At 43.1% G+C, this 18,232-nt stretch overlaps 1 protein-coding gene across 9 annotated transcripts in view; it reads right to left on the bottom strand.

The window, feature by feature from the left end:
* CHD6 (chromodomain helicase DNA binding protein 6) overlaps positions 1–18,232 on the bottom strand; it is a 201,717-nt gene that overhangs the window by 149,536 nt on the left and 33,949 nt on the right. The window contains exon 1 of one of the 9 annotated variants that reach the window (XM_025263454.3): positions 4,445–4,603. The exons of the other annotated variants lie outside the window; for them this stretch is intronic. The gene's annotated coding sequence lies outside the window, so the exon portion shown is untranslated. Of the gene's footprint in view, positions 1–4,444; positions 4,604–18,232 lie in introns of those variants that run through there. 9 annotated transcript variants of the gene reach the window in all.

Raw genomic sequence — 18,232 nt, 5'->3', positions numbered from 1 at the left:
TCTACTTTCATTTTCATCAAGAGGCTTTTTAGTTCCTCTTTACTTTCTGCCATAAGGGTGGTGTCATCTGCATATCTGAGGTTATTGATATTTCTCCCGGCAATCTTGATTCTAGCTTGTATTTCTTCCAGTCCAGCATTTCTCATGATGTACTCTGCATATAAGTTAAACAAGCAGGGTGACAATATACAGCCTTGACATACTCCTTTTCCTATTTGAAACCAGTCTTTTAATATATAAAAAAAAATCAAGTATAATGCAGTAGAGACATCAAAAAACACAATTTCTAATTAAGGTCCACAAACCAGCATGCAAATGATCAGGGCCCCAGCACTGCCTGCAATGTGGGGAGAACAAGTCCAACTGATCGTCACTGTTGGCACGTCCATTGTCTCCAGCTTTCTGAGAGCACTCAGGCAACGTGCCACCAAGATCTATGGACTGCGGCGGTTCGCTTTCAGGAATCCACCCCGAGGCAATCAGCCAGTAGGAAGTCAAGCTGAGAGGAAGCTCAGGGATGGGGTGGGAGACAGTGTGGAAACGCTGTCACAGCAGAGCTCAGCCACTGCAGAGGGTCACTGTTCCCTGGGTCCCCGTCATCACAGGGCCTGGGAAGATCAGAGGCGGCCGATGAGCACAAGCTAGAAAGACTGGGAAGGTGTGGGGCTGACCCAAGTAAGGCTTGAATGTGGTTACTCAGCAGAGAGAAGGCTTGGAGGAAAAGAGCTGGGTGAAAGATCCTAAACCAAATCTCACCACCATCCCTCACCAGGTTCACATGCGAGACACCCACACCCTCAGGGATTTTCACGCCGTGCAGATAAACCCACTCCATTCCCTGAAAGAGACAATGTGTGTGAAATCCAAGTGCGTCCCAGTGATGAGAGTAACTGCCTCAGGGACCTCCCTGGTGGTCCACGGGTTAAGACTTCACCTTCCAATGCAGGAGGTGCAGGCTGGATCCCTGGGATCCCTGGTCGGGGAACTAAGATCCCACATGCCAAGGAAAGAACTGCTCTCGTTCACCGAAAGCAGGTCTTCGGCCACCCCTGCGTTGTGACTGTGAGATCATTTCTAGTTCCTGGATGGATTGCCACGCGCCAGCACACGGGCACTTCACAAGGTAGCAGCTTCACCAACAGCCTCAGTATGGTGTTCAGTGAGCGTGTACCGCCGTTTACTTCTCCAAATACCGTCTAGTAGTTTACTAGGCATTCTCTCTGAGGTTTTCTCTACCTTTTTCCTCTTTGATGGCATGTATTTAAAAACCACAAAGCTACCTAATCTTTTTGTGCAGCTGAATTTTATGCAGCAGGAATAGCAAATGAGATATACGCTAAAGCAGGTACTTCTGCACAACACTGGGAACGGTTTCACAGCCTCTGCTGCTGTGCTGACATCACCCAAAAGTGGTGATTAGATAGATCCTTTAGGTTCAATAAAGTGCAAATTAAAACAGTAATTTCAGAGTCCCACAATTTAATTAGAAGCATAATACAAATATATTCTGAAACTCCTGTGTGGACAAACCAGGAAACTTGTTAAGAGAGTGTATTAAAAAAGTATATTAAAAAATAGTGTGTAACTGGGGCTTCCCTGGTGGCCCAGTGGTTGAGACTTCGCACTTCCACTGTTGGAGGGCATGGGTTCATTCTCTGGCTGGGGGCCTAGATTCCACATGCCTTGCAGCACAGCCAAAAAACAATAAAGATTAAAAAGTATGTAACTTTTGAATGACATGAAAACTGGGAGAACTCCTCAATACATCTCACTGCTCATTTATGAAAGCAGTATTTAATTACCTTCACAAGAAGGTTAGCTGTTAATAATATAAAAAGTAAACAATATAAATATTCCCATCCCTTCTTAACACTCACAGCAAAGCTTACATTAAGAAAAATGGGTGCAGGTTCATTAAGAACATTCTGAAATATATGACTTTTTTTTCTCTCTCCAGTTCAACACTTCTGCCCCAGCGCCATCTCCCAAGTTCCTCCGTGCGGTCAGCCTTTGTCTCCTCACCTACGGAAAGGCTGACAGCGCCAACCTCAGAGAGTATCAGGACACAGGACACACACAAGCCTTCTGGCAGCCTCTGGTGTCACCTGTCCTGGGCTTCCCTCCAGGGCAGGGGAAGGAAGGTGGCCCCCCTCTCCAGAGGACAACTAACCTTCCATCAGTACTTGGGGTCCATCCTCTCCTGCCTCTCAGCCACCTCAGCCTCTGGATCACTTTGTAGTTAGTCTCTCCTCATTTTGTTCTGGTCCCTTCAGATGTCACCTGCCACCAAAGTCTTCCTTAACCCCCTACTCCCGCCAACCCCTGTCCCCCCACTCTCTTCTCTCACCCTAATTTAGCTTTTTTTTCCTGGTACTTGTTACTACCTGATGTTGTATTACATCTAGTTGATTACGAACTTATTACCTGTGAGATGCACACACATGAGTGTAAGCTCTGTTTTGTTCATGCTGTACTTCCTGAGTCTGAAAAAGCAATGGGCTCATAGCGGGGACTCAATAAACATGTGTTCCATGAAGAATCACTTCCTTCTCTCTGCAGACAAACAGGCTCAACTCTACCTCAGAACAGTAACCATACTAACAAATCCCACACCTGAATCATCACTTCCTTCCGTATTACTTCCCTAAAGCTCCTCTTGGCAACGACTCCCTAGTTAACAAGTCCAAGGCCTTATTCTGAGTTTCTTGCAGCACTGTAAGCTACAGACCATTTTCTCATCTTAAAATTCTCATCTCACTGGTCTCCTGGAGGCCATTCTCTCCAGCTTTCCCTCTGACTGCAGGTTTCCAAGGCTTAGCTTCCTCCATAGGTTCCTCGCATTATAAGGCCCAGCTCTTAAATGACAATGTCCCCATGGCTAAACACTCTTAAGTTCTAACAATTTCATGTGGCAATGTTAATCACATCACTCTAAAACAGGGCAGAGTCAATGATGTGTTAATAAATTCCACATGGGCTCTGAGCTCTCCACTCAACTCCCAGACTTCACCTCTACATCAGGTGTGTGCTCAACCACTCAGTCATGTCGGACTCTGCAACCCCGTGGCCTAGAGACCGCCAGGCTTCTCTGTTCATGGGATTCTCCGGGCAAGAATACTGGAGTGGGGTGACATTTCCAAATCCAAGTCCTCCTGACCTCTAAGTGGACTTATCCATCCATATCCTGGCCAGTTCCAATCAGGGATTCCACAGATAACCCCCAAATCCCACAACTCTTCCAAAATCAAACTCAATGCTGCCTTCACACACACACACACACACACACACACACACACACCCCCACACACCCCCACACACCCCGGCTCCTATGTCTCCCACTGGAGGTCAGAGTCCCACAACCTGCCACCCAGCCCCGAGTCCAGTTGTCCTTAACTCCTTCCCCTTCCCTAAACTCCTTCCTCTTTCCTGAATCCCGAGGATCCTCCCCAGTCCACTTTGGGTGGGGGGTGTTTTTCACCTGACCCAGCCTCCTAAGTGTCTCTATTCTTAAGTGCCTTCCACCCTCATACCATTACCCTCATTGCACCAAGCATGTGTTTTCCTAAAGTATCTGCCAAATCAGATCATTATCTCTGCAGTGTCTTCAGAAAAGAAAACATTCTTCCCAGCACAGAGCCTTGCATAAGGGATCCAGCCTCTAGTCCGTGTCTGCTGCTCTGACATTACCTTCCACCGTTCAGCCAACTGTTCTGAACACTTAAAGTTCAGGCTATGCCTCCTTCCACTTCATTCTCTTATCCTTCAAAATTCAACGCTGTGTGTCATGTTCTCCGGGATGTTTTACCTGACTTCCCTAAGCCCTGAAAACACCTCTGAGGAGCGCTAAGCCACAGCAGCTATGCCACCATGGTATCATCTTTTCCCCGTATCTGCATGCCATCAGCTCCGTGCCTCTGTGCCGTCCAGGAAGGGACTGTGTCCTGCAGCATCAGGCTCAGTGCCTGACATCTGGGCTCGTAAAGGATTACCTGTGGAGTGAGGGAGTGAATAAATGGGAAAGCGATGTTTACAGAAAAGGCTTTGAGCTCCAACCTTCTTTATCATAACTGGTGGCCTTTCTTTTTCCTTTCCTGTTTACTGTTCTTTTATGTCCAATCAAATTTCTTAGCATTCATCATTCATGCTTTTTCAAAGTAAGACATGTACTTAGCTTAAGAATTCAATAATATGCAGCTTAAAATAAAAAATATTCCCCTGACTCTACTCCTCCCCATTCCTGACTCACTCTTCCCAGAGGCAGTCTTTTGATCTACAGCTCTTCCTTCTGCTACATTTCAAAATATTTCTTAAAAACAGTGATACAAAATTAAGGATAAAAATCATTAGGGTAATCTCAATATATGCAGAGAAAGCCTTCAACAAAATTCAACATCCATTCATGATAAAAAAAACTCTCAACAAAGAGGGCCCAGAGGGAACATACCTCAACGTAATGAAGGTCATATATGACAGCCACGGGGCTTCCTCAATGGCTCGGCGGTAAAGAATCCGCCTGCAATGCAGGAGACACAGGAGATGCGGGTTCAATCCCTGAGTCGGGAAGATCCCTTGGAGGAGTAAATGGCAATCCACTCCAGTATTCTTGCCTGAAAAATCCCATGGACAGAGGAGTCTGGCAGGCTGCAGTCCAAAGGGTCACAAAGAGCCAGACAGGACTGATCAACTGAGTGCAACGACAAAGCCACAGCTGATACCATCCTCAACAGTGAAAAGCGTTTCTTCTATCATGAACAAGACAAGAATGCCCACTCTCACCACTTCAGTACTGGAAGTCCTAGCCAGGGCAATCAGACTAGAAAAGAAATAAAAGACATCTAAACTGGAAAGTAAACCCATCACTATCTGAAGACGACCTGATGCTTTATAAAGAAAACACTGTCGACTCCAACAAAAACCCATCGGAACTAGTAAATGAATTCAGTGAAGCTGCAGGATGTAAAATTAATAATAGAAATCTGTAGCATTTCTATACTCTAATAATGATCTCTCAGAAAAAGAAATTAAGAAAACATTTGCAACTCCCATCAAAAAGAGTAAAATACCTAGGAATAAACTGAACAAAGAAGCTGAAAGACCTGTAGCTTGAGGCTATCAGACACTGATAAAAGAAACTGAAAACAACACAAATGGATGGAAAGATACACTGTGTTCACACGCTGGAAGAATTAATACTGCTAAAATGATCATACTACCCAAAGCAACCTACAGAGTCAATGCAATCCCTATCAAAATACCAATGGCATTTTTCACAGAGCTAGATAGAAGAAATAATCCTAAAATTTGTGTGGAACCAAAAAAGACCCCAAATATCCAAAGCTATTCTGAGAAAGAAGAAGAAAGATGAAAGCGTCAGGCTCCCTGATTTTGAAGCATACACTGGAAACTGACACAATATTGCCCGTCAACTGTACTTCAGTATCAGTAAATTTATACTCCAGCATCAGTGAACAAATGAGACTTCTAAAAAGTATACTAATACTGCTATCAGACCTTTTTAATGATTTTAAACATTATTCTATCAGTTTCTTCCCATAAAACAGGAGATGGCAACTATTTTTATAAAATACCAGATAATAAATATTTTAGGTTTTGCAGACCACACAGTCTCTGTTGCAACTATTCAATTTTGCCAATGCAGCATAAAAACAGCCACCGACAACATGCAAACGTATGGGTTTGTCTGTATTTCAAAGAAGCGACAAAAGCACGTAGCCCCCCTGCCACAGAAGATGAACTGTATCTTCCTGGTATAGTTATTATTAAATCAATATTCATTTCACAGCTAAGATATGAACCATACTGTGCTAGGGCTTCCCTTATAGCTCAGTCAGTAAAGAATCTGCCTGCAATGCAGGAGACCCGGGTTCGATTCCTAGGTCGGGAAGATCCCCTGGAGAAGGAAATGGCAACCCACTCCAGTATTCTTGCCTGGAGAATCCCATGGACAGAGGAGCCTGGCAGGCTACAGTCCATGGGGTCGCAAGAGTCGGACACGACTTAGCGACTTTACTACTACTACTTACTACTATACTGTGCTAAAGTTTTCTTTTTTGTGTATCTTTTCCCCTAAAGACAGCAAGTACCTTTAAATTTAAAAATGTGCTTTGTTCTCTGAGTCACTAACTTACCTAAAAATGCTCCCCCAAAACCTTAGAAGCAGGATTCCTCTCAACCTAGGCTCATTTCTTCCCCCTGTACCATTCTATCTTTAGTCTCAGAGCGCTCCTCAGTCCGCTTCAGAGCCACCTCACCTTACTGGGGCCTCTCACCTCCATCCTCCTGGGGACGCATTCTCTGTGTCGCTCTTAAGAGTGGACGCCCACGTTTCTTTCTTCTCTCTGAGGGTTTACTCTCTCATTCTGGTGAATCACAATGTCCACTAACTCACTAGGAAATATAAGTTCTGAGACCTTCGTGTCTGACTATGCTCGTAGTCCACCTTGACGGCTTGGAGGGCAGCAAATCAAAAGTTGGAGATGGAATTCTTCTCAGAATTTCAAGAACACTTCACACAGTCCTGTTCCTTCCAACGCCTGTTAAGGAATCTGAACCACTGAGATGGCTAGACCCTTATCTGAAACCTCTCTTCCTTCACAGAAAGCTTTTAGCCCATGGGAGCATCTTTTCATAATGATGCATCTTGGGGCTATTTTTATCCACCAGGTTGGGCACCTGGTGAATTCTTTCACATTCTAGAAACTCCTCTCTCAGTTCTGAGAAATACTCTTGAATTACTTCCTCATAATTTCCTCCCTATTGTTCTCTTGTAATAGAACTCCTATTATTGTATTTGAATGATAGACCTTCTAGGCTATACCTCTAATTTTCTCATTAAAAATTTTTTTTTGTCTCTTTGTGATCTGCTTTCTGGGAGGTTTCCCCATCTTTCTTCTTATTTATTTATTTTTAAATAGCTAACAAGTTTACCATTCAATAAATCTTTTTTTTTTTCTTCCAGTAACTCACAATGGAAGGCCATTCAACGACAAACAGTGGCGTTTCCTTTCAAAGACTCCAGATCTAGAAGACTTCCACACGACCAGAAACTCAACCCGGACTGAGAAAATGCTTCTGGACCAACTTTAAGTATTTTCTATATTTTCAAGGCTCTGAATGAGTTTTCCTCCATCAAAGATGTCACAGCACACACACAAAATGAGGGTTTTGATTCATATACACAAATTTTTTGATACCTGAAAGTTTTTTTTTTTTTAACATAGAGAATTTGTAAATTAGATCTTTTTTGGGGGGGAACACACAAAATTTACAAATTAGATTTATTTCTGTTACCTTTTGTATATAGTTTAGGGCTTTCCAGGTGGCTCAGTGGTAAAGAAATACATCTGTCAATTCAGGAGACGTAGGAGATTTGTTTGATCCCTGGGTTGGGAAGATCTCCTGGAGGAGGAAATGGCAACCCACTCCAGTATCCTTGCTGGGAAAACCCATGGACAGAGGATCCTGGCAGGCTACAGTTGCAAAGAGTTGGATATGACTGAGCTCGCACATGCACATACAGTTTAGGCTAGAGCTAATCTCTAAGGGGTGATCTGTGATGCTCTCCACAACAGGCTGGAAAGAACATAGCATCTCATGCCTACAAGTCAGAAGCATTCACATCCCTCCAGGTTACAGGAAGACCGTGAGGATGGGGACCCTATCTAATGAATACTACTATATATCTAATTTCTAGTACAGTATTTTGTGAATGAGTGAATATGTGAATATTACACAGGATTTATCAATGGTGGGTCAAAAAAGAAGGATCATACCTATGTAAGGGAAATAAACCAGGCACAGACTAAAAAAAACCTTCTCTCCAAAAATGCAGATGCCTAACTTGAGATATCTGTCCACAATACTAGGGAGAAGGCCTTAGCACTGCCACAATTTCCAAACTGAGGTGGCTCTTTGTTTTGCTGGTTTGAAAATACAATTACCGCCTCCAATACTAACTAAGACACTTTGCCCCTCAAAAATTGTTTTAAACACTCAATGCATTATACTGAAAGCTTTGTCACCCTCCATGTGGGTGATGCAAGCCAAAAAGCAAATGAAGAGTACTGACTTTAATCTTTGTCTGTGAGAGAAGCCATAATCAGCAGTAAGAGCAATAATCTTCTAGAAAACTCTTGTTATTGGATCAAGAGTATTAGAAATGTCCATTTTGAGAGGCTTCCTGTTGGTCAACTACAAAATAACAAGGCTTTAAACTCATTACTATTGACTTCAACTGCCGTGAAAGTGAAGTCACTTCAGTCGTGTCTGACTCTTTACAACCCCATGGACTGTAGCCTACCAGGCTCCTCCCTCCATGTGATTTTCCAGGCAAGAATACTGGAGTGGGTTGCCATTTCCTTCTCTAGGAGATCTTCCTGACCCAGGGATTGAACCCGGGTTACCCGCATTATAGGCAGACGCTTTACCATCTGAGCCACCACCTGATCAACGACTGCCATAATTCCTTATTATAATCTGCTGTATCTAACGGATGGTTGCTGTTGTTTAGTCACTAAGTCGTGTCTGACTCTTTTGCGACCCCATGGACTGTAGCCCTCCAGGCTCCTGTCTGTGGGATTTCCCAGGTAAGAATACTAGAATGGATTGCCATTTCCTTCTCCAGGGGATCTTCCCCAACCCAGGGATCGAACCCGAGTTTCCTACGTTGCAAGCAGATTCTTAACCACTGAGCCACTAGGGAAGCCCCTCTAGATGGTATGTGCTAAGTGTGCTAAGTAATTTCAATTGTATCCAACTCGGTGGACCCTCTGAACTGTAACACACCAGGCTTCTCTGTCTGGGATTCTCCAGGCAGGAATAATGGAGGGGTTTGCCATGCCCTCCTCCAGGGATCAAACTCACGCCTCTTCCATCTCCTGCATTGGCAGGTGGGTTCTTTACCACTAGAGCCACCTGGGAAGCCCCAATGGTACACAGGTGTAAGCACTGGGAAGCCCTAATGGTATAAAGGTGTGTAAAGGTATAAACAAGCCTTCTAGATAGTATAAAGGTGTAAACTAAGGAAGCTCTCTAGAAGTGACTAGCAACATTTCAACAATGCCACGTTCACCAAATCAGAACTGAATGGGACCTCTGAGATTACAAAGTCAAATACTCTGATTTTCATGATGAATGAGACATATTTTCATAATACAAAAGGAGAAAAATCAACTCCAAATCCCAGTTCATCTCTTCAATCATGTCAACTCCTAATCTAGTGATAAAAATCAATTTGCTTGATGAGAATCACTATTAAGGGCAGCAGTAGAAGCAAGTGGCCAGGCATTACCAGGGTTATCAAATAACACGTTGTAAAGTAAAACCTGACTGCCCTTCCTTTCTGTCATTAAACCCTACACTATAATGTCAACTGACCCAGATGAGGAATGATCTCATCTGTGAACACAGAACTGAAGAAACCAACCTCTTAACAGCCAAGCCCATTCAAAGTTTAGAGCTCTAAAGATTCAAGCTATAACCTTATGTGAGAAGACAGGGTTTTTACAGATGACTTTCCATATTCAGTCTCAAGAGACTTCACCAGTAACACAAGACCTTTTTGATTCGTGGCACTTTTAATGCCATTTGTGGAGGAAGAATAATACCTGTAGGGGCTTCTCTTGAAGCTCAAATAGTAAAGAATCTGCCTGCAATGTGGGAGACCCAGGTTCGATCCCTGGGTCAGGAAGATCCCCTGGGAGAAGGGCATGGCAATCCACTCCAGTATTATTGCCTAGAGAATTCCATGGACAGAGGACCCTGGCAGGGGTTGCAAAGAGTTGGACACAACTGAGCAACTACACTTTCACATTTTGAGCGAAGATATCTAGGTTCTGGACACAACTGCAATATGAGTTGTACAATTTATTCAATCTTCCTAGGTCTTAGTCTCTCATTTATAGAATAGGGGCAAAAACTATCTTTTGCAAGAGGAGATGGATGAGTTCTCTTTTGGGCAGGCTAAATTTGAAGAAACAATAAAGATATGCAAGGTGAAGGGAGAGAACTTTAAGGTCAGGCAATGCAATCTTTTTATCTTAAGATAATGAAACTTAAGGGTCAGAATAGCTTAACTGCCCAAGGGCCACAATTATGCAAAAGTACCAGGATTAGATTTCCGAGGTTCCAATTCAGACCTCTGAGCACTACACCAAATTGCCTTGTATGAAAATAGCAGGAGAGGTGAGGACTGTTGTCAGTTGTTAGAAGGGCTGAGGAGTGACTAAGGGAAACTGAGGCATGCAGACCTGAGATTTGAGATGCAGGAAGGCCATGCCCTCCCCGAAAGGAAAGGAAAACAAGGAAAGTGAGATCACTGTGTCTATTTGCAGCCCCATGGACTGTAGCCTGCCAGGCTCCTCCATCCATGGGACTTTCCACGCAAGGATACTAGAGTGGGAGCGGGTTGCCATTTCCTTCTTCAGGGGATGTTCCTGACCCAGGGATCAAACCTGGGTCTCCCACACTGCAGGCAGACTCTTTATCATCTGAGCCACCAGGAGGTGAGGCTTGGAGATGTTCTACTGGAGAGCGGACAGAGATTAGAAAGATATCCTATAGACAAATCACCACATTCACGAGGAAAAATAGAAAGAAAGCAGGCTATAGTGGATGGTTTTGATCCATCCTTGGGGTGAAGAGGAAGCAATTAAAACAGCTTGATAAAACTATCATTCAAGAAGACCTTTTAAGCACATTTTAAGTAAGATGGACCCTTCAGATGATATTATATTACATATAAGGGAAAAAATAACTCATACAAATAACTCATAAGATAAACAGAGATTAAAAAAAATCTTTAGGGATATAACTGCCAAGTAATTGTTTAAATTCTTTATCTAGTTTCCTAAAACCTCCCATTTGAATCCTGAAATTGTTCAACAAAACTGTTTTGGAGCAATTTACAGTAAGGGACAAACTATCTGATGGCTATCCAAGACAGCAGGAAACACAGTAAACATACATTAACAAAACCATAACACAGACAGCACTCAGCAGAGCTTTGACTTTGGGGTAAATAATACAAGAAAAATCATGTACTTATGGCCATCCAGGCTCAGCACCCTTCATGCTACAGGAAACAGAACAGCCAGTCCAAGTGCAAACCAGTCTACAATCTGAGGACATCAAATAAATTTGTGGGATTCCTTGTACTAAAACTGAGAAGGCAATGGCACCCCACTCCAGTACTCTTGCCTGGAAAATCCCATGGACGGAGGAGCCTGGTGGGCTGCAGCCCATGGGGTCACTAAGAGTCGGACACGACTGAGCGACTTCACTTTCACTTTTCACTTTCATGCATTGGAGAAGGAAATGGCAACCCACTCCAGTGTTCTTGCCTGGAGAATCCCAGGGACGGGGGAGCCTGGTGGGCTGCCGTCTATGGGGTAACACAGAGTCGGACGCGACTGAAGCAACTTAGCAGTTGTACTAAAAAGACAGGCTCTTACCCTGACTTCTACAACTCTGCTGTGTTCAAATAAAATAAAAACCCAAGATTTTTCCAGGTGGACTTTCTTTTTCTATTGTTTAAAAACAAGACAAAACAAATGGATTCTGAATCTCACACAGATTTCCTTCTGTTCCAGTTTTAAGGTGAAACCCTGAAACTGAACTTCCACATCATATATTAAATCACCAGCCGCAAACCCAGAAGGATGCTGCGCCCTGATGCATCCCACAGTCGTTTCACCTCCTAAAAGCTGCTCAACTCTGACACCTCCTGCACTTTCTTTAGGGGCTAAATTTTTTTCTTTAACAGAATCTGAGGAGGGTTTTTTTTTTTTTTAAAAAAAAGCTCTGGAGTTTTAAAAGATTAAATTGTTCTTAATCCTCTTCCGCCCTCAATTCCCCCTTCCCTGAAATCTAAAAAGAAGAAAAGTATTGTGATAAATGCAGAACCAGGCTGTGGGGGACGCATGTAACAAGGCCCTGCCTGATGGGACTGATGGGACTGATGTGAGAGAAACCTGTCCTTGCAAAAGCAAGCTCTGACAAGCACTGGCTGAAGGGTGAGGCGGATGGCTGGCAACCAGAATCTCCTGCCAATAAAACGCCCTGGTGATCCAACTCTGGTTGTGCGACGACGCTAAGAGCAGAAACTGCAAGCAATAAGCAGAATCCTCAAGAGGCCACCCGTGGCAAATGTAAGCCAACTGACAAAAAGCTGTTAACACTGTCTATGTTATGTGTGGTCCATCTAATCTGCCTAATCACTGGTATAGATGTAGTCACCTACTTTAAATTAATGTATGAGCAAACAACATATAGTTACAAGCACTGACTTCTAATACCTAGATAATCGCTTAACCAGAAGTAAAACTCAGCAAGTTTTCAGATTGGCACGTGGTACTATTTAAGGAGGACTGGCCTGGGAGATGACAGAATTCATGCCCAGGTTGAGTTGAGAGAACCACAGACAGGGGCCTGTTAGTTTACCTGATAAATAGCATCCATTCGCAGATCAAAAGACAACCATTTTGAAATATAAATGTATCTCCTTAATACCCATAATCTCCCACTCATATTCCTACCCTGTATTTATACCACCCATTCCAATGCTCCCATCCATCATCAGCATGAGCACTGAAAACCAGACATAGGGATGTGATTCAGGACTGTTCTAGATGCAGACGAGCAGTTTTGGAGGACCGCAAATTTCCAAACTGCCGCTCTGGAGTACATGTGCAGAATGAGAATCATACCTTCCATCACCCGCACCCTTTCCTTAAGACGCTATATTTGCAAATGAAGCCCCTTTGTTGGTGGCACAGTATAAGCAATGGTAGAGAATCTGCCTGCCCATGCAGGAGATGCAAGTTCGATCCCTGATCAGGAGGATCCCCTGGTGAAGGAAATGGCAACCCACTCCAGTATTCCTGCCTGGGCGATCCCATGGACAGAGGAGCCTGGCGGGCTACAGTCCACGGGGGTTGCAACAGAGTCAGACATGACCTACGGACTAAACAACAACAGAGTATAAGCTCAGGCTAGTGATCAAATGAAATAAATACAAGTCGGGAAACTCTCATTAGCCTAGAGAAATCCAAGTAACAGTTTTTAAAGCCTCCCATAGATCCTAAAGGAGTTGGTGACAAAGCTGCATGTCACAGCCAAGTATACTAAAGGCCACCTTCAAACAGAAGAATACAAAACAGTAACTCTCCAGTGGGCCGAGGGACTGCATCTGTCCCCGATGCCTAAGACAGGGCCTGTGACATAGTCGGTACCCATACAATCGGTGTAGTATAAGCAACGGTAGACAATCTGCCTGCCAGCGCAGGAGATGTGAGTTCAATCTCTCATCAGGATGATCCCCTAGAGAAGGAAATGGCAACCCACTCCAGTATTCTTGTCTGGGAGATCCCATGGACAGAGACGCCTGGTGGGCTACAGTCAATGGGGCTGCAAAAGAGTCGGACACAACCTAGGGACCAAACAGCAACGAAGTACAAGATCAGGCCAGTAAGAAAATGAGATAAATACAAGTCAGGAAACTCTCGATTTTCCGGATTGAATTTATAAATGAAAGGCTCACTGGCTAGTTTTACCACCCACACTATTTTCTTCCCTCTTCCCTCAAATGACTTAAGGGTTAAAAAATACAAGGAAACTATTTTTGCAAGGCAATTATTCTTGCTTTTCAGCCTGCTGTGTTGTATGTTTGTGGTAACTCTCTGCCTGGCCAAAGTGTTACCACCAGCAATTCAAAGCATGAACACAACCATAACCTAATGTGGAGATACCAAGCTCTGTACACAAAACCTATTATTGTTATTCACCTTGATTTAGTAACACCTGGGCTTTACACAGCCAACTCTTCTTTAAAATTCACCCTAAATCCTATCCACAGTATAAGGTCAGACCTTCCTAGCAACATATGCTTTCTGGGAAATATGACCCCCCTTGAGATTCCCTATCCATCTCTTGGATCCAAGGCCAACTTTCCAACCCGGTGAATTCCTTAGGATTTTGCACCCAGAGTTATCTAGCCCTAAACAAACCATAGCACTGACCTGCTTCTGTTTGTAGCAAAGCCCACACTGAGCCTCTCCTGAACCATAAATCAAAGATCTGTAATTCCCACGCCCACTAACCCTTACATGAGAGTTGCACTGGGGGCCCCCAAATTTCTTAGTCAGGCCAAATGGTGATTTACCTGCTTTGAAAGAAAGGAATGTGATGAGAAAGATAAAAGCAAAGACAATGCTCACAGAGGAGAGCAGTGATATTTAGACTAAGAACAAAGAGGTATCTGAAAAGCCATTAAAAAAAAACAAACTTAGAAGCTGTTGTTCTAAGACTTGGTAAGAAGGTCAACAACATGAGAAGTATATTGCTTTACAGAAGACTTCAGTATTAACACTTTGGTCCCAAATTTAAAAAGAAAAAAAAAAAAAAAAAAAAAAGGTGGTCTGGCAGTTAATATTTTTTGCTGACTGAATTAGATACTGTTGTTTGACATTAAGTTAAACAGCCCTCAAACAGGCTTTCAAAAATAAAAAAAGGTTGAGATAGCCTGGATTATTTTGTATTTCTCCCATTCGAGACTGGATCTTATTTTTAAGTTTATCCTTTTGAAATCAGACTGTACCACCCCTTAACTTTTATTGAAGTAAAATATACATTAAAAAAAGTATAGCTCTTCACATAGGAACACATTTCACATATGGAACACACATGTAACCAGCATCGACTAACAGAAACAGAACACTCTTAGCACTTACAAAAGCCTCAGCCAGGGACTTTCCTGGTGATCCGGTGGCTAAGACTCCACGCTCCCAATGCAGAGGGCCTGGGTTCAATTTCTGGTCAGGGAACTAGATTCTGCATACTGCAACTAATACATGGAACAGCCAAATAGACATTTTTTTTAAAAAGCCCCCTCCGCACTCCTTTTTGGTCATGACTACTTCTCTCCAAGGGTAACCACTAGCCTGACTTCCAGCAGTACAGAGTAGTTTTGCTTGTTTCCATATCTTATAAAAGTGGAATCACAGAGTATGTACTCTTGGGTCTGGCTTCAGTGTCAGTTACCAATTTCAGTTCCGTTCAGTTCAGTCGCTCAGTTGTGTCCGACTCTTTGCGACCCCATAAATTGCAGCACACCAGGCCTCCCTGTCCATCACCAACTCCTGGAGTTTACTCAAACTCACGTCCATCGAGTCGGTGATATCACCCAGCCATCTCATCCTCTGTCGTCCCCTCCCCTCTCCTCCTGCCCCAAATCCCTCCCAGCATCAGGGTCTTTTCCAATGAGTCAACTCTTTGCATGAGGTGGCCAAAATATTGAAGTTTCAGCTTTAGCATCAGTCCTTCCAATGAACACCCAGGACTGATGTCCTTTAGGATGGACTGGTTGGATCTCCTTGCAGTCCAAGGGACTCTCAAGAGTCTTCTCCAACACCACAGTTCAAAAGCATCAATTCTTTGGTGCTCAGCTTTCTTTATAGTCCAACTCTCACATCCATACATGACCACTGGAAAAACCACAGCCTTGACTAGACGGATCTTTGCTGGCAAAGTAATGTCTATGCTTTTGAATATGCTATCTAGGTGAGTCATAACTTTCCTTGCAAGGAGTAAGCCTCTCAACTCCAAATTCACCCTTCAGTACCTGCTCTGTGATGATACTATGGACTCTGGAAGAATTTTCCCTTTACAGAAAGTGTGATGTTAAGCTTGGTCAGCAGAGGGCGCTCGAGGGGGCACTGCAGGAGGAAGGAAGCTTGTCTTTGGGTTCAAGGGTGTAGTGCCTTTACCCAGTGAAAGGTATGTAGGGACATCTGGTGGTACTCTGCCCCGACAGCATCCCCAGAGCATTAGGCTATTCTCCCATACTCAGACATCATCTAGAAGCTTTAATCTACCAGCACAGGTCCTACCTACACTTAAGGATAATGAAATTATCCCACAGTTTTTTTCTTCTCTAGGATAAATATTCCCATGCATTTAACATTATATGGGCTTTCCTGGTGGCTCAGCTGGTGAAGAATCAGCCTCCAATGCAGGAGACCTGGGTTTGACCCCTGAATTGGAAAGATACCCGGAGAAGCAAATAGTTACCCGCTCCAGCATTCTGACCTGGAGAATTGCATGGACTGTATAGTCCACGGGGTTGCAAAGAGTCAGACACGACTGAGCGACTTTCACTTTCACTTTAATGTTATAATACTCCACATATTTTCAGCTTGCTCCTGAACTTTCTATGTTGCTTCTTCCTTAATTTGCAAAATCAAAGGCTGAATTAAGATACTTTATCTAGTTAGAGCAGTATTGAGCCTCATAAACATCCATCCGAAACCAAATCAAATCTCATGATGAAATGTTAAAGGCACTCCTATTAAGTAGTCTGGAAAAAGACGATGACACCATCCATCAAGTATTGCACTGGACATTCTAGAGAATATATGGGAAAATTATGAGATGTATAAACTAGGAAGAAAGATTGTTGTTGAGTAGCTAAATTGTGCCTGACTGACCCCATGGATTGTACCCAGCCAGACTCCTCTGTGCATGGGATTTCCCAGACAAGAATACTGGAGTGGGTTGCCATTTCCTTCTCCAGGGGATCTTCCCGACCCAGGGCAGGCAGATCCTTTACTACCACGGAGTCACCAGGGAAGCCCCTAGGAAGAAAGATACAAAACTATTATTTATATATGATGTGACTGTTCTTATAAGCCATGAAGAAACAACTTCAAAACTATAATAATGAAGAAAGAGTTTATAAGATGGTCAGTAAAAAAAAAAAAAAAAAAAAAAAAAATCTGTACAAACATCACTGCTGCTGCTGCTGCTGCTAAGTTGCTTCAGTTGTGTCCGACTCTATGTGACCCCATAGACAGCAGCCCACCAGGCTCCCCCATCCCTGGGATTCTCCAGGCAAGAACACTGGAGTGGGTTGCCATTTCCTTCTCCAATGCATGAAAGTGAAAAGTCAAAGTGAAGTCGCTCAGTCATGTCCAACTCTTTGCGACCCCATGGACTGTAGCTTACCAGGCTCCTCCGTAAACATCACTAACTTTGTTGAAAGAAACCTCAAATTTTCCTCTAGAGCACAGGTGGTGCTGCTCACATCATGCGCACCAAGCGAGACCAACTCCACTGCTCTGCCTGTCATCACCTACTCAAGGGACCAGTGCCAAGGCCAAGGCTCCCCCTTCAAAGGCCAGATGTCAGAGGCCAACCTCCCACTGTAGAGTTTGGTACCATACTGGAACTGACTCAGTCACATGAGGGCAACTCACGTGTGGCTTGTCTTTATTAATTCTAGCCAAGAACTGTGTTAGCATGAGCTCCATACAATATTCATCTTGAGTTTATATTTCACGAGATTCAACCGTTTCTCATACTTCTCCCTTTCATTGTATGGTTTATAGTATCTCTGAGGAGCTAGCCAGCTCACTCAGCAACAAACAAGAGCAGATATACAGGAAAGTCACCAATGAAACAAAGGAATCGACTCTGCTTCTCCAACTTTAAAATGAGGGTGTTGACCTCAGATGTTGAAAAACCCTTTCCCAAGGATCCTATGTCTTAAAATTTTCTATGACCCAGTATATATAAAAACCACACATGAAGAGAGAAAGGGAAAGAGAGAGAGAGAGAAAAAAAAAAAAAAAAAAAAACTATGGGAAAAGAATCCTGCAAAAACAGTAAGATATCTGCTATTTTACCGAGTTCTCTGCTCTCCAGGTGAATAAGAAAGCTGGATTTTTTTAAATACAGAAGGGTAATAATAAATTCATTTTTTCCTTCAAGAGAAACTTACTAAAAAGGAAAGAATGACCTGAGGATGCTTCCTCATAGTTCTGTATTAACTCATCCCTATCAGTGATACCCAACTGTTTAAAACATCACACTGTTACAACAATGTTCAGATTCTTGAGAATCTAGTCATTTTATGATCCACACAGATTAACTTAACAGACTAAGACAAAACAAACAACCATTCAATGGAAGCAATGAGTCCTAACCACTGGACCGCCAGGGAATTCCTAAACATACAACTTTTAAACGTCCCTTTCTACACAACACTTCTTTCACTAAACATAATCAGACCAAAAAAAGAACTTTGCATGAACAAATTTTTCAGACACCTCATTTTACTGTTTTTTTTAAGTTCTTAATCAAAAATTTTCATTTCATCTTCTAAAAGTCTCTCAGTCTTCTTAAAGGGTTAACAATAGTGAAATAAATGATTCGGGCA

Source organism: Bubalus bubalis, chromosome 14 (assembly GCF_019923935.1).
Source record: "Bubalus bubalis isolate 160015118507 breed Murrah chromosome 14, NDDB_SH_1, whole genome shotgun sequence".
Lineage (NCBI taxonomy): Eukaryota > Metazoa > Chordata > Mammalia > Artiodactyla > Bovidae > Bubalus > Bubalus bubalis.
The sequence above is the reverse complement of the archived record's forward strand: the minus strand, read 5'-3'. Positions and strand labels throughout refer to the sequence as shown.